This window comes from Myotis myotis, unplaced genomic scaffold (genome assembly GCF_014108235.1).
Source record: "Myotis myotis isolate mMyoMyo1 unplaced genomic scaffold, mMyoMyo1.p scaffold_m19_p_8, whole genome shotgun sequence".
Lineage (NCBI taxonomy): Eukaryota > Metazoa > Chordata > Mammalia > Chiroptera > Vespertilionidae > Myotis > Myotis myotis.
Window position 1 is genome coordinate 54,614,155 of NW_023416390.1, and position 15,232 is coordinate 54,629,386.

General features: G+C 41.3%; 1 pseudogene; it reads right to left on the reverse strand.

The window, feature by feature from the left end:
* Window positions 1-626: 626 nt before the first annotated feature.
* LOC118662046 lies at window positions 627-15,014 on the reverse strand (annotated as a pseudogene).
* Window positions 15,015-15,232: the final 218 nt, after the last annotated feature.

The following is a 15,232-nucleotide window of genomic DNA, read 5'->3' on the forward strand; positions in this document are numbered from 1 at the left end:
TTTCTTCAGACAAGCAAATGGATAGACAGAGCAAATGGGAGTTATTTTGTAGGCTGGAGATGACAAAGGAAAAGATTTCTGAGAGATAGATTTAAGGTCTCTTCAGCCTTCCTTCCCAGAAACTCTGAATTAAGGCACTTTACTAAGCATTCGCCTATCTGTGGTCTTTTGTGTTCATGCTCCTCAAATAAAGACTTAGTTCTGATCTACTGTATTGCTAATTTTGGCCTGATCACCAAACTCCAACAGCCTGTTTCTATGCTATTTCTGCTTTGTTCTTGATTTCTTTTTTTTCCCTCATCCCACAAGAAGCCATAGGTTTTTAATGATAGAGTACAAATTTCAAACCAAGCTGCAGTTACTCTTTTTAAAAATATATTTTTATTGATTTCAGAGAGGAAGGGAGAGGGAGAGAGAGATAGAAACATCAATGATGAGAGAGAATCATGGATCATCTGCCTTCTGCATACCCCCTACTGGGGATCGAGCACACAACCGGGACATGTGCCCCGACTGAACCATGTCCTCATGGTTCATAGGTCAATGCTCAACCATTGAGCCACCACTGTAGATGGGCTGCAGTTACTCTTTTAAAGCGCCCCCCCCCCCACACACACTCCTCATTTTTAGATGGTTACAATGTCATTGTTGTTCCTCAGGGCTTGGACTGCCTTTGCTTTCAACACATTTGCTTGTGATGTGACCAACTCTATGTCTTTAACTTCCACACCTGTTTAATCAACCCCATTCCTCTTTACTCTCCTCTTGTATAGTTGGAGTCTGTGTGTTTTCTTGAATGTTGTGACAGCTTCACCTTGAACTTTGAATTTCTCAGCAGCTGCTAGCTGTGTTTGCTGAGCTGAATCTTACATTCTGGCTTTCCCCCAAATTATGGAGGTATCTGAAACAGGGCTCTTGTAGACATCTGGTTTTGTGATGATAAAGAGGATATTCTTAGATTTCCTAGTAACCTCTGAAACCTGTTAGGACCCAGTTTACGGTGCCGCCTTTTCACACTGGCTCCCTTTGCTTTACTGACTTGTTGTTTATCAATTTCAGCAGCTGCTGCCAGCTGGGCTTGTTGTGTGGTTGCCTGTGTGGTGTTCCTCGAGCTCTGGCACTGATTCATCACTGTCCGGTTCTGTTCCAGACCCTGTTTCAGCCTGGGGCTGTGGCAGCTCCTGCTCTGTAGCAGGGATGATTTCTGAGGTTTCACAGGGTTCTTTGTGTGGGGAACGCAGAACCTAGATGATGGCAGAAAGAGAGAGTGAGAGTGTGACCCATACCTGTTGTAGAAGGAAGCCTGGCAGCTTTACTCTTGATTTCAATGCTCATATTTCCAACCCTGAATTTGCAACCTGTCTGGATTTCTACTTCTCCCTTGTTGAGTTCTGGTGTCTGTGGCCCTGAATTTGCTTCACTATGATTTGTCCCATTATCAATACTCAGAAGGAAGGATTCTGCCACTGCTTCCACTGCTCTATGATTAATAAAGATTTCAAAGTTAAGGCATCTTTAACTACAAAGTCTTTTTTGATTTAATTTTACCTTTATTGAAGTCACTTTTGAAACGTGAGAGAAACATAGTTTTGCCTTCTTTTCAAAGCTATCACAACTTCCTAAAAATGGTGGCAGAATTAAATCCTGACAGACTCAGAAATTTGTTCCTTTTCCAGGTAATTGCACGGTGTGGGCTGCTCATAAATGGGTTCACTAATGCAGTTCGCACAGTGTAAGGCAGAGTGTGACAACTTGGGGGAAATCAGTGGTTCATATTCTACAATAACTGAAAAAAATGAAAAGTTCTTTTTGACCAGAGCCTGGCCTTCCCTCAAAAGATAGGAGATAGGATTAACACTGGTTGGCCTTGATAGGCCAAAATGGACCAGCAGGTAGAAGAGGGAAGCTGAAGTGGAGCACATGGAAATAGAAACTGGCCTTCCAGGGACAGCTGGATGTCTACTGCACAGGGCACAACAAACAGGATATGTGCAGGGATGAGGGATGATTTAGCAGATACTGGTTTTCAACCTGGTTTCAAAAGAGCCAGTTCATTTCCTCAGCAAATATTTTTGAAGTTCTGATGTAAGTCACTCATTATACAGTGATATATACCAACTGACAAAGACACAGATAACCTAATCAGGAAGGGAGCATGTTCTTTGGATAGTGGCAAACAGATTGTGGAGCAAAAGTGGCAGCACATTCCAGAGGCAGTTCTCCAAGTCAGCAGCAGGAGCTGAGCCCAGCGGAAGTGTTGCCTATGGATTTTCTATCGGTGCTATTTCTGGGAACCATTTGAAATTGTTGTTGTTTTGTTAGTATTAATGATATACCAGGAAGATGAAAATCAAGGATTCGTGAGAAGTATCGATAAAGCACACATTATAATTACATAGTTAGAATAAGATGACTATTTACTGTTATTTTAAGTGTATGAACACTTAAACATTCTAGCTTATTATCACTGGCAGGTTGGCGTCACAAAGAAAGAACATTGTCTCGCCAGGCTAAATCAAAATCAATTCCCTTAGGGAAGTGCTCCTAGTTGGAGTCAATTGTTTCTTTCTCTGAGCTCTCATCATATCCATATCAGGGATGTCAATATTGGCTATTGGGTAGGTCTCTGTGTTGGGAAGGATTCTAAGGCAAACTATGATCTCAAAGGAAAAAAAGAATGTTATGAATGGACATTGATGTCTGCCAAGGACTCCAGAGGGAAGACAATGGGAGATATTTGTGATTGTTGTGTATTTGCCATTTCAGGTCTGTACCTTCACTTGATACTCAGCACATATTGCTCCAGATGTATAACTACTTATCAATTTATTTATACAGGAAATTCTCACTCTTCACCATGGAGCTTCCTGTGAGCTGAATGTAAAATTGGGTTTTCATAAAATGGATTGTGCTTTTCCAGATGAGGAATGTTTTCATTGTGGGATGCATTTCCACCCAAACACTCAGCATCAAATATACCAGAAATGGCAAGCAGAGAATATCTCACAGAAGAAAAAAGGCCTTGAAACAAAAGAATTGTATCTGCTTCAGAAGTTAGAGATGAAAAGGACCACCTATGACTTTGCTACCTAAGTGTGGTTGGCAGAAAGGCAGCATCAGCACCATTAGATTATTAGAAATGCAGAATACCAGGGCCCTGCCTTTGCATTTCTCAACCTGAATCTGATGAATCTGCATTTTAATAAGATCCCCAGATGCTTCTAGTTCTGTCCAGGAAACCAGACCAGGAGGACTAGCAGACAGAACAAAGTCTATTATAAATACTGGAAGGGGGCATAAGCCCAGTGCAAGGGGGACACAGGACCAGGCCAAGTCATCTGGAAGGTTGCAAGGAAGAGCTGCATCATAAGACATGCTTCCAGGCTGGGCCTGGAAACTCACTGCAAGCTCACGGGGCTTCTTCCTGGGAGAGATGATGTGGCTCTTCTAAAATCCCAACCAGTGTCTTGGCTAGAGTTGGCACTCAGAGATTAATCAGTGGGGAGCAGGGCTCTGAAGTGTAATAAACAAAGGGGGAGAGAAATAGTCATGTCTACTCCATCCCACTCCCCTCAGGCTGCTCATTAAAATCATCTGGGGAGCCTTGGACACCGTCCAGTGCCTGGGAACTACCCCAGAGATTCTGATTTAATTGGTCTGAGGTTTGTCCCAAGCTTCAGTATTTAAAACATTTCTCTAGTTATGTGCAAACAGCATCGCAAAGTCTGTAATATTTTATTTGTTTATAGAACTTTAAAATAAAGATCCGCAGAGAAGAAAATAAGTATTTACACTTCACAAAAAAGCAGCCCTAGCCCAGCCAGTGTGGCTCAGTGGTTGAGCATCAACCTATGAACCAGAAGGTCACGATTCGATTCCCAGTTAGGGCACATGCTGGGATTGTAGGCTCCATCCCCAATGTGGGGCGTTGCAGGAGGCAGCCAATCAGTGATTCTCTCTCATCATTGATGTTTCTATTTCTCTCTCCCTCTCCCTTCCTCTCTGAAATAAAATATATTTATATATTATATATACATGTGTATATATATATATATATTTAAAGCAGCTATAATACAGCATAAATATCTGCTATACAAATTAATATAAAAACTAAAGTAAACATTTAATTGGAAATATCTTTTTATTGTGTCAGGACCTTGAAGGATGACAGTGAGGATGAATTTGAAGATCTGTATATGTATTTTAAACTACAAATAAAATATTCTGTTTTAATTTTATTTAATATTTTTGTCACAAACAGATTCTCAGAAGTATCCATTGGGATTAAGAATTGGGAGACTGGATCTGCTCTGTGACTTCTTGCTGGCCATTAACTGTTCTTGAAACTGATGAATGTGTGGGTGAAGGTGAAGACTGGGTGTTAATTAGACTGTCTGGAAGTGGAGCAGCTCCACAAAAGGCTAATCTTGGAAACAAGGAGATTCTTTTTATTACCTTAACACCTAGTTTGCAAATTCTTATGAAGATAAGGAGCAAGAAGCTAACTCTCACTGGGTGCCTATTCTGTGCTGAACTAGGTTTTCTCATTTCGTTTTGACAACTACCTTGTAAATTAGATATTTTTCGGAGGATAAAACAAGCTCAGAGAGACTAAGTAAATTGTACGTAGATAATAAATGGAAGATCAGGATTTGATCTCAGGAATGTCTGTATCCAGGGTCTAGGGCAGTGGTTCTCAACCTTCCTAATGCCGCGGCCCTTTAATACAGTTCCTCATGTTGTGGTGACCCCCAACCATAAAATTATTTTTTGTTGCTACTTCATAACTGTAATTTTGCTACTGTTATGAATTGTAATGTAAATATCTGATATGCAGGATGTATTTAGGCGACCCCTGTGAAAGGGTCGTTCGACCCCAAAGGGGTCATGACCCACAGGTTGAGAACCGCTAGTCTAGGGTCTTTGTATGACACACATGCTATATGTTCCCCAGAGGGCAGAAGGGCCTGTTAGATCATGTTTCTTTATATCCATAAAGATATTTTCTACACATGAAAGATGGCTGACAATTATTTCTTTAAGATTCAGCAATTGTTTTGTATGTGAAACATACTAGGCAGATGTGTACAGCTCTGTTTTATATTGTGTGAGTGGGCTGTGACCTGGCTCCCCTCACTTTTCATCACCTCCCTTGATTCTCTTTTTGGTGAATCTTTGACTATTCCAATCCTATGATATGTTTCTTCTTTCCCTGAGGATCTAAATAGAGCCAAATGCCAGCTGACCTCCCAGCTTCTCTCTAAATTCTGTAGCTGCTTATTGTGGCCGGATAGTCTGTAAGTTTAGGTGGAGGGTCAGATTGGCCCAAGCATGGTGTTTGAGCCTTGATTTCAGGTAGAGCCAGGTGGAACTAGGGAAGACTCGTAGCCTCAAACACTCTAATTTAGAGAGTAGTTCAGGCTTAACACCCAGTAGTTAGCATTATGGGTTTCTGAGCCCCTGTGAATTTCTGAATTATTGATGGGACTGAATAAAACAGGCTGTTTTCAAAGGTTAATATTCTGAGGCTGCCTCTTCTCTACAATTTGATGCATTTAAGACTGAATCATGAAGGCTGAGCTCATGGGAAAAATTTTTCGATCTTAACAAATGGACACAATATTGAATCATGAAAATGAAAGCTCTATTTTTTGTTGGATTTAAAATTGTTGGATTTGAAATTGATGGGTTAGAAAGTGTTAAAAATGAGAAATTCTGTAAAAAACAACAACAATCAGTGACTAAAAATTAATACCAATGACTAAAAATTAATAACAGTTGTAAGATGGGTTTCGTGATAAAAACAGACTTGTGGTGGATTAGGGCAGCTGTATGGGCACATGACTGTCACAAGTTACAGTTTCACTACGAAGCTTGGTGTGAGCATTCACTAGGCTGGGTAAGGGTTAGTTAGCTAAGCGGAAAATGCAGTTTTATAACTGGTCTGAAACTTACCCAGTGCATGACTGTGGGATCTCCCCACCTCCAATTTAATGTTTGACTGATTTCCTCTTCACTTAGCGTTTAGATGAGAGATACAATAATAATGATAATAATATTGTGACTCATTAGGCATGCAACTGTCCTAGGTATTGTGTTCGGCACTTGCATACATTAGCTGTGAAGTTAAAAGCTCGTCAGTAGAGAGGACTTAGGGTAGGCACAGAGTGCCAGTTTCCATCTCTTACTCCACATCCTAAAGGAGCTATGTCATTTTCAGGGACACCAACATCATTATTATTGAGCTTCTCTGGAATTGCGCTTGGATGGGACAGATGCTAGAGTTGAAGATTTCCCCCCTATGTACAAGTCAAGCTCTGTTCAGGAGTCTGTGCGCCCAGAAAAAATTGAGCATTAGGAGTAGACTTGGTAGCATCTGATCCAGATCCTCTGTTATATTGAAGCTTTTCCTGGGCAGGTGAATTTGATGGGGTGAAAGTCATGGAATCAAACAGCTTTGAAAATGAACATATAGCCGATTTCTTCTCTCAAGAGAGAAATGTACACTCTCTTCTGGGTGTTGCATCAACAAAAGAACAGATTTGGTGAGCCAAGTTCCAGCTGGATATTGGCGCCACTCAACCTCTTGCCTGAGCCCTGTGCAGTGCCCTTCTTGAGACACTTTTCATGACATCCCTGACATAGATTTTATCTGTATTACTAGAGGCCGGGTGTACAAATTCGTGCACCAGTGGGGTCCCTCAGCCTGGCCTGAGGGATCAGGCTGAAACCGGCTCTCTGACAACCCCTGAGGGGTCCCGGATTGTGAGAGGGCGCAGGCCAGGCCAAGAGACCCCACCGGTGCATGATCAGGGCCGGGGAGGGACACGGTAGGTTGGCCAGCTGGGAGGGACCGAGGGAGGGCTCCAGGGCACGTCTGGCCCATCTCATTCAGTCCCAATGGGCCAGACCTCAGCAGCAAGTTAACCTACCAGTTGGAGTGTCTGCCCCCTGGTGGTCAGTGCACGTCATAGCGAGCAGTGGAGTGGCCTTAGCATATCATTAGCATATTACACTTTGATTGGCTGAACGGCCAACCGGATGACCAGGCACTTAGCATATTAGGCTTTTATTATATAGGACTAGAGGCCCGGTGCACAAAAATTTGTGCACTCAGGGGGGAGGGCTGTTTTCAGGCTGGGAGTGACTAAAGTTCCCAACCGCTCCTTTTTTTCTTTTTTTTTCTTTTTATTCTGGGCCAGCTTTACCTTGAGGCTTGGCTCCAGCTCTTAGGCCTCCGACCCACGGCTGAAAGTAGGTTTCTGGCCTTTGCTTACAATGTTGCGAATCTGCTGGCTGAAGTCCGGAGGGATTTGTTACAATGTTTCTTAAACTGCCCGCTCAGAGGCCTGCAGCCGCAGGCGGGGAACGTTGGTTTCCTCCAACGATCCTCCGTCACTGAGGCAACCAAGCCTCATGTTAGTTTCAAGCTGCCTGGCTGCCGGCCGCCATCTTGGCTGACAGTTAATTTGCATATCTCGCTGATTAGTCAATGAAAAGGGTAGTGGTTGTACGCCAATTACCATGTTTCTCTTTTATTAGTGTAGATTTTATTGCTTATACTCTTCTAAGAGTCTTGAGATTCTCAATATCATTTTCAATTTGTAAGTAGAGGGAAAAATATTCTCTCTTCCTAAACTGAAACTCTAAGAAAAACAGCTGCAATAAAAAACCAAATGTGTTCAATGTACTGCAGAGTAAAATTTATTATGAATTCTAAATTTGGCCAGATGACCTATGGACTTCTAAAGAGGAACTATAGGTGTTTTCTGGAGGGTGGATCTTTGTGCTACCCCTCAAGACAGTGAGCAGATGCAGGCCCTTGAAGCCATTATGGGAGGGAGGAGAAGAGTTATTTGATTTCTAGTTTGAGAAGTGAGTTAAAGAGTCTTGATGATAAGTAGTTGGATGTTAGTGGGAAGATGATAGGAAATAAAAAAGATCTTAATATGTGATACTGAAAATTTTTCATCTATTTCTTTGTTTCATAACACTTGCCAAATTAGTGTTAATCTACTTGGTAGACTTGTCAGAGGCTGCATTTGGAGTCCCACCCCTATCACAATCTAAATGTTATTTAAAATTTTAGGGAAATACAACATTAAATGTATTTTTGAAAAAACCCCACAAAAAATGAAGAGAGTGGACTCACCCATAATCTGACTTTTTCTCTTTTAGTTTTTTCCAAATACATACACAGATTTAGCTGCAATTTTGTGCTCTACATTATTGTTTGTTTTCTTGAAGATTTCTATATTGCGTAATAGTTTTCATAATAACCATTTATAACAACTGCAGAATATTTCATTGAGTAGATGTACTATATTTTAGTTCACTATTTGCTTATTGTTGGATAGTTAATCTATTCAGATTCTTTGCCTTTTAATAAAGGAAATGGGGCTATTTATGTATATAATTAAGTCTGGTCTTTAGAAAGCATTTGGTCTTTAGAAATCATTCTATTTAATTAAAAAACTTTGTTTCTTGCCTTTTTTTTATCTTTAAAGTAACGGCCTCTTCTTTTGTCTTATATTGTAAAATTTAGAAGATAAACATCATTATTGAAATCCTATTGGTGATTATAGTAAAGAAGTGGTTCTCAAACTTTAGTGGCTATGAGGATCACCTGTGGTACTTGTTAAACTCGAATTTCTGGGTTCTGTCCTCAGATATGCTGATTAACTAGATCTGGAGTGTAGGCCTAGGCATTCTTTTGTAAGGGTTATAGAGCATATATGTGATAAACACTGTCTTCAGGGAAATTTAGAACATCTTTTTTTTAAATTCTCACCTCAGGATATGTTTATTTGTTTATTGATTTTATTTTTTAATTAAATTTAATTTTTTTCCAACACCATTTATCCCCTCTATACCCTCTTCCACCTCTATCACTCAGCCCCACCCCCCTCCCTCGCCACAATCACCACACTGTTGCTCATGTCTATGAGTTCTCTCTATTTTTTTTTTTTTTTTGGCTCAATCCCTTCAACCACCCTCCCCCAACACCCTACCTTCCACCCTGTGCTGTCTGCCTGATAGTTCCGTTTGTTCATTAAATTCCACATATGAGACAGAGAAAAAGAAAGAAACCATGGATGTGAGAGAGAAACGTACTAGTAGATCAGTTTCCTCCCATAGGTGCACCGACTGGGGATTGAGCTGGAAACCCAGGTATGTGCCCTGACCAGGAATCGAGCCCACAACCTTTTGGTTCATGGACAATGCTCCAACCTACTGAGCCACCCAGCCTGAGGCTAGGACATATTTTAACACAATTGTTGTAGAATTTACCATAGAATGCTGGAGGTTTTATATTTGAATTTACGTAAACTTTTATTTTCCCCCCAAAATATATTTATTGATATCAGAGAGAAAGGAAGGGGGGGGGGAGAGAGAAATATCAATGGTGAGAATTATTCATCAGTTGCCTCCTGCACACACCACACTGGAAATCGAGCTTGCAACCTGGGCATATGCCCTGACCAGGAATTGAACCCTGACCTCCTAGTTCTTAGGTGGATGCTCAACCACTGAGCAACACCAGCCAGGCATAGGTAAACTTTTAAATACAGCCTGCATAGTCTAATGATTCTTGTATCTGTAAGTATAAAGTCTAGTTTTGGCTTTATGTCAAAACTCACTAGGCAGCAGAGAGGGAGTGAAGACAGGGAGAATGAAGAGATCAGCTACCCCTTAGCTGGGAGATAGATAGGGAGGCAGTCCTGCCAACTGTGTGTGTGTGTGTGTGTGTGTGTGTGTGTGTGTGTGTGTGTGTGTGAGAGAGAGAGAGAGAGAGAGAGAGAGAGAGAGAGAGAGAGAGAGACAGATGATGAGAGGTAAGGGGAAGACATTGTAAGGAGGACTGTGGAATCACACATCAATATTCTCTTCTAGCTAGAAAGTGATGTGCTCAAGAGACAGCAAACTTATTTGATTTCTTAAGAAATCTAAGTAGTGATTTTAATAAGAACAGAGTGAATATATCTAGTCAGCTTTATAGTTTGATGAAACTAAGGGTTTAAACTTATATTTGCCATTTAAAGAAATCAGTATCTCTACCAGAATAAATATCCCTGTTTATCACACTTCCTCCAAAGGCATCAGAGAATAAAAGTGTGATTAGAACCCAGTATGTTTTTTATACGATGTCTTCTATTTTAGAGTGTCCATCATGAAGCTCAAGCATTTGTCAGACTGTTCTTTTTCCTTTATTTCTCAAAATAAGCAGTGAGTGGGAAGATTTCATTCCTATTTTCTAATCACAGAAAGAGAAGCACTGGAGAGTGGATTTCTCTGCTTATAGTCCCACACCTGCTAACTGATCTATTTCACTGGATTTTCTGGGGGTCGAGGCCATGTTTCTTTAGCCTTTATAAGTGCTATGGAAGGCTTAGCACTGCTCAGAGGTAATTTTCCATGTATTTCTCACATTTCTGTCTGTCTTGGGAGCAGAGACATGGACTGTCCTTTGCCCTGGATTGTCTTCTCAAGGAGATTAGTATAGCAAACCATTTTTGAGATGGTATTTCCCTCCAGAGCAAAAGATAAGCATGCTGCCCAGTTTACAAGATTCAAGTTCCCTAAGTTCAAAGTTCTTTTCCTGAAATGCAAGCCACTGCATGTGCAGGCATCCATATGGGCCCATCTGTATTGCCTCTGTAGGACTTGAAGACAAGGAAGAACAGACAACAATATGCTACTCATGCTGCTTGCTGTGCCATGAGTAATAAAGTCCTTCATCTTTAACCCAAGAGTTATCAGCCAACATCCATGAAACTGTGGCAGGCTAACTTGTTACCTAGTCAATATGATAAAACTAACAGTTCTTGACACCACAAAATGGTATTCAAAGAAAAATTATAGAGTAGAATAAAAAAAGCCAAATAACAGATTCTGGGGCTGCTGACCATAATTTATGGCTCTTGGAGAAGTCAGCACTTTTCTGCAAAGTATAGCCAAAGAAGAAATAACAGCAGCCACACATTCCCTGGGAGAAAAAGACACCTAGCAGAACAAACTGCTATCAAATGTAGTTAGTCTACTTTGCTTGTATCTGAAACTGTTGAATTTGGGGTCATAAATTTTTGTGATCAAGAAATGTCATATTTATTTTCTGTAACTTACTAAAGTGGTCGGAAACCCAAATTTTGCCATTATTGTGCTCCCTTTCCTTCATTCCAGGGGATTAAATTTTGCTCAGAACATGGGGAAGAGGCAGGATGGTCCATTATGGTCACCACTGATAGGCTCTTTGTCTGAGCAAGTACAGTCCCCTTGAAGCAGCTAACCCTGCTCCTTCTGTGATGACCTGATCATATGCCGATGCCGACCAGCAGACCGTGAGCGATGGATGAATGATTACTCTGACACACAATTGCTGGGAAAGAGAGGGCTAAGGGGCTGCCTGGCTATAGGAACCATTCAGCCTCGTTCGCCTGCCTCTTCAGGCTTTTATTGTAATAGCAATTTGAGATAAAGTTTAACTTTTAGAGACAACCAATGAGGTAAGCATTCTTGGGAGGACACATGTGTCTGCAGTGTCCTTTAAGCAAGGACGCCTAAAGATTAAGCATAAAGATCCTAGTAAACACCTGAGGGTCCCCAGTACACAGACTTGTTTGGAAAAGACAAGGAACAATTAGGGGTTGTTGCCTTCAGCCAACTCCTCTAGGTCAAAATTCCCTCCTTACAAACTTTCCAACCAAGTCTCCCGTGCTCCCCCACAACCATAGGCATCTCTGCTGAAGCCCAACCTGGAGGAAGGTGCAGGTCGCAGGCTCCTCACTCTGTTTACAGGCAAGGTGAACCTTCTCTCTGTCAAGCCAACTTCTTTCTCATCATCCTCTTAACATAATATCATCAATGCTCACAATGTTTGGAAAACAAAGGCAGGAGGAATATATTTGGACCTCTGGGGCAACGGAGTCCAAAGGGCATGGATCTTTTTCCTGGAAAGGAACTGAAGAGGGAAAAGTAATTTAAGAATAAAGCATGATTTAATAGCTCAGTGAATCATCCTGCCACACTGTTTTATATCTTTTCTTTCTTACGTTCTCCTTAGATTCTTTCCCCTACTACAAGTGGATGACCATTTGTAGAGTGTTGCATGGACCATTGTAAGGGTGTAATTTCCAGGACAGTAGCCTGGGGATAAGCGTGAGTTTAAGGAAAAAGGTGCCGCATCTGGAGAGCCACAGAATGAATAGGAAACCTGGAGGTTGGTGCCTTAGGCTCCTGACCTCTTTGTTCTCTTTTTAACTAGCAAGTTTCCCCCTTCTACTAGGCTCTCAAGGTAAAACCAACCAGAAAATGCCTGCTTAGCCAACACTTTCACATTTGAAGACTATGTAAACGACAATAAAACACTGGCAGTATGTGCAGCTTCTCTTGCATACTAGATTCAGAAAGGAAAATATGGTCTGTCTTGACTCTCACTTCTGTCAAGTGTTTAAATTGTCCTTCCAGCATATATTTAAAACACATTGTCATTGCAATGTTACCAAACAGTGCGCAAGTCAACGTATCTGAGACCACGCGATGATTGACACTTTGTAAGGGAAACAGAGAGACATGGAACCTCACACGGTGACTGCTGTTTCCAGCTCTGAGGACTGCTGATACAGTTTCTGACAGTGAGGAGAGATGTGCAATGTTGGTTCAAAACCACAAGCTGTAGAGTCGGAAGGTTGCCTCAGCTCCTTGGTCGCTTGGCACACGTTGCTTCCTTGAGTTGGGGAGATTGGAAGCAAAGGGCAGTGATGTCGCTAACACATTTTCAAAGAGTTGTTCCTTTTTGGTGAATGCTGGGGGTGTTTTTTATTTATTTATTTATTTTGCTGTTTGTAGTCTTTTACTATATTTGGATTCAGAAAAGATGATCATATCTGGGTTACATGCTCATGTGGGATCACTTACAGGATCACAGAGCAAGTCAAGGGGGAGACATGGGCCTTCTGAATCGCATGGTCATATATGGGTGAGTGAGGTTCTTGCCCTCAATGCAAATCTTTTGCTAAGTTTCTCACAAATCATCTGAAGAATTCAACTAAGATTCAACTTTTAAAAGTGGAATCTGCACCTGACATGAGAGGTCAGACTAATCTTCTTAATTAAAATAAAGTTCTAGCTAAGCAGCTGACCCGACAACCACCTCGACTGAATTAGGGTGAAACATTTTTTTCACCCCCGGGATTGTGAACCATTGTAGAAGGCAGAAAACACATTTTTCATCTTTGTATTCTAAAAGTGTAGCTCAGTGCCTGCCACTAAATACATGTCTCATAAAGTTTTGTCAAATGAGTGAAGCAATAAACACCAACAATTAAGAAACAGTGCAAATAAAAAAAAGAACCTTTCAGGTTTCCTCGGTTTTGTTTTCTGAGGTCACTCCCTTCATGCCATTTTTGTCAGCTCTAATGACTGCATCTCATTTTATTACATCTTTTATTTTTTTTCTAATTAAGCTTCTATGGTTCATAAACCCTGTGAAAATAGCAAGGTTATCTACTAACGAGTGTTTTTTGACCCTCATTCCCTTAATAAGCATCCCTTGCCATGTTTTTGACTTCCCAAATGAGCTGTTGCACAGACTTCATATTATTTAGATGGAGAAAGAAGAGAACAACATGATCAATAAAATTAAGGCTTTTGCATAATTAGGGGAAAAACACCCTTTTTCCTGGCACAACTTCAATCTTCTTTTTCACCAGCTGCTAAGTCATTTTCATATCCCTACTGCTTCCTACAAGTGCAAACACACCTGTTCTCCCAGCTCGGTACCCATTTCATGCTGGCTCCTTGTGAGCAGGAGATGTGTTTTGACTTGCATCAGAGAGCCAAATAATCATCTCTTTATTCTCAGATGACAATCGTCCTTTTTGGCAGACTCAGTGGGGTCACCCTCAGAAATTTTCTCCTGAGAGAGTGAGCAGGACAGTTCACTTAGAAAACCATTTTTATGCACAACTACAAGCTTGGGTTTCTTTTTCTGGGCAGCTTCTTACTCGATCAATCTGTGAAAGGCCCTTTGGTGTGGTTGTACCTTATGCTATGGCTAGAGCTTCGTGTCTGGTGGCCAGCCCACAGACAACCAATCTGATACTTCCACCTTCCACATCTGCTGCAGATGAAATCACCCAGAGATTGGGGGACTTGCTGTGACACTAAGGAAGGAGCTTGAACTAATGCACAAAGGCTGCACAGTTTATGTGTAAATGGGAACAAAGCTAAAGCCAGTGTCAGAGATGAGATTAAGAAAAGTCAAAGATAGAGCAGTTGGAGTGCTGATTGGCAGTGATATTTGGCAAAAGTAGAGACTATTCCCACCTCTGCTGTTTCTATTATACTCTCACCAGGTACGAATGATTTACATGGAATTCAGGACTTTTAGTCCTCAGCATCTTTAATGCTTTTTACCAAAGACTGTTCAAGAGTGACTGGTTCATTTTTCACTGGGAATTGCTTGTAGGTCCCCAGCCCCATCTGATAGATAATAGTTTCCAAAATAATGGTGTCATCCTGAGGATTTCATTCCATTGTTCCACTCTGTATTCCTCCCATCGGAATAGCACACCACTCATCTTAATTAGTAAAATGCCATCCAGTCTGGTCCTACCTTGCCAGCAAGTCATTCAGTTCCAAAATCACTTCTTTACCTCCATCATAGAGTTTAGTATTTTGCAATAGGAAAACTGTAACATAGCACATCCTTCTCCTAACAGGGAAAAATGAAATTCGCTATAAGCAATGCTAATTAAGCAGTTTAACATTAGCTTTAATTTAAAGCAGCCCTCCTGAGACTTCCTAACATATACCCAGGGTGTCATAAAATCTGAAGCCACACTCCCTCTCAGTTAGCATCCATTTATTTGGGAGCAACACCAAGCAGCAATACACAGGCACAACCTGTTCCTTTCGCTCTTATTCTGCCCAGCAGCCACCGCCTGCGCCGCCTGCTCACTGGAGACTCCTGGTAGCAGCAGCAGCAGCCTTGAGTTGGCTGGGTTAAACCCCATTGGGTCAAATACAGCGCCTTACTAGGCATCTCCCTCTCAAATCTTAGATGTGTGTTTCAGCTTAAAGTTGCATCTTGACGGTGAGTTAATTGTTGAAATAATTTGTATTAAAAGGCAGACTAAAACACACACTAAAAATGCAATTGGTTTGGCCAGAGGTGATTTTAAGCAGAAAGTAAGCTGGCGGTAGAGGCTGCTGGGCATGAGATTGTGATTAT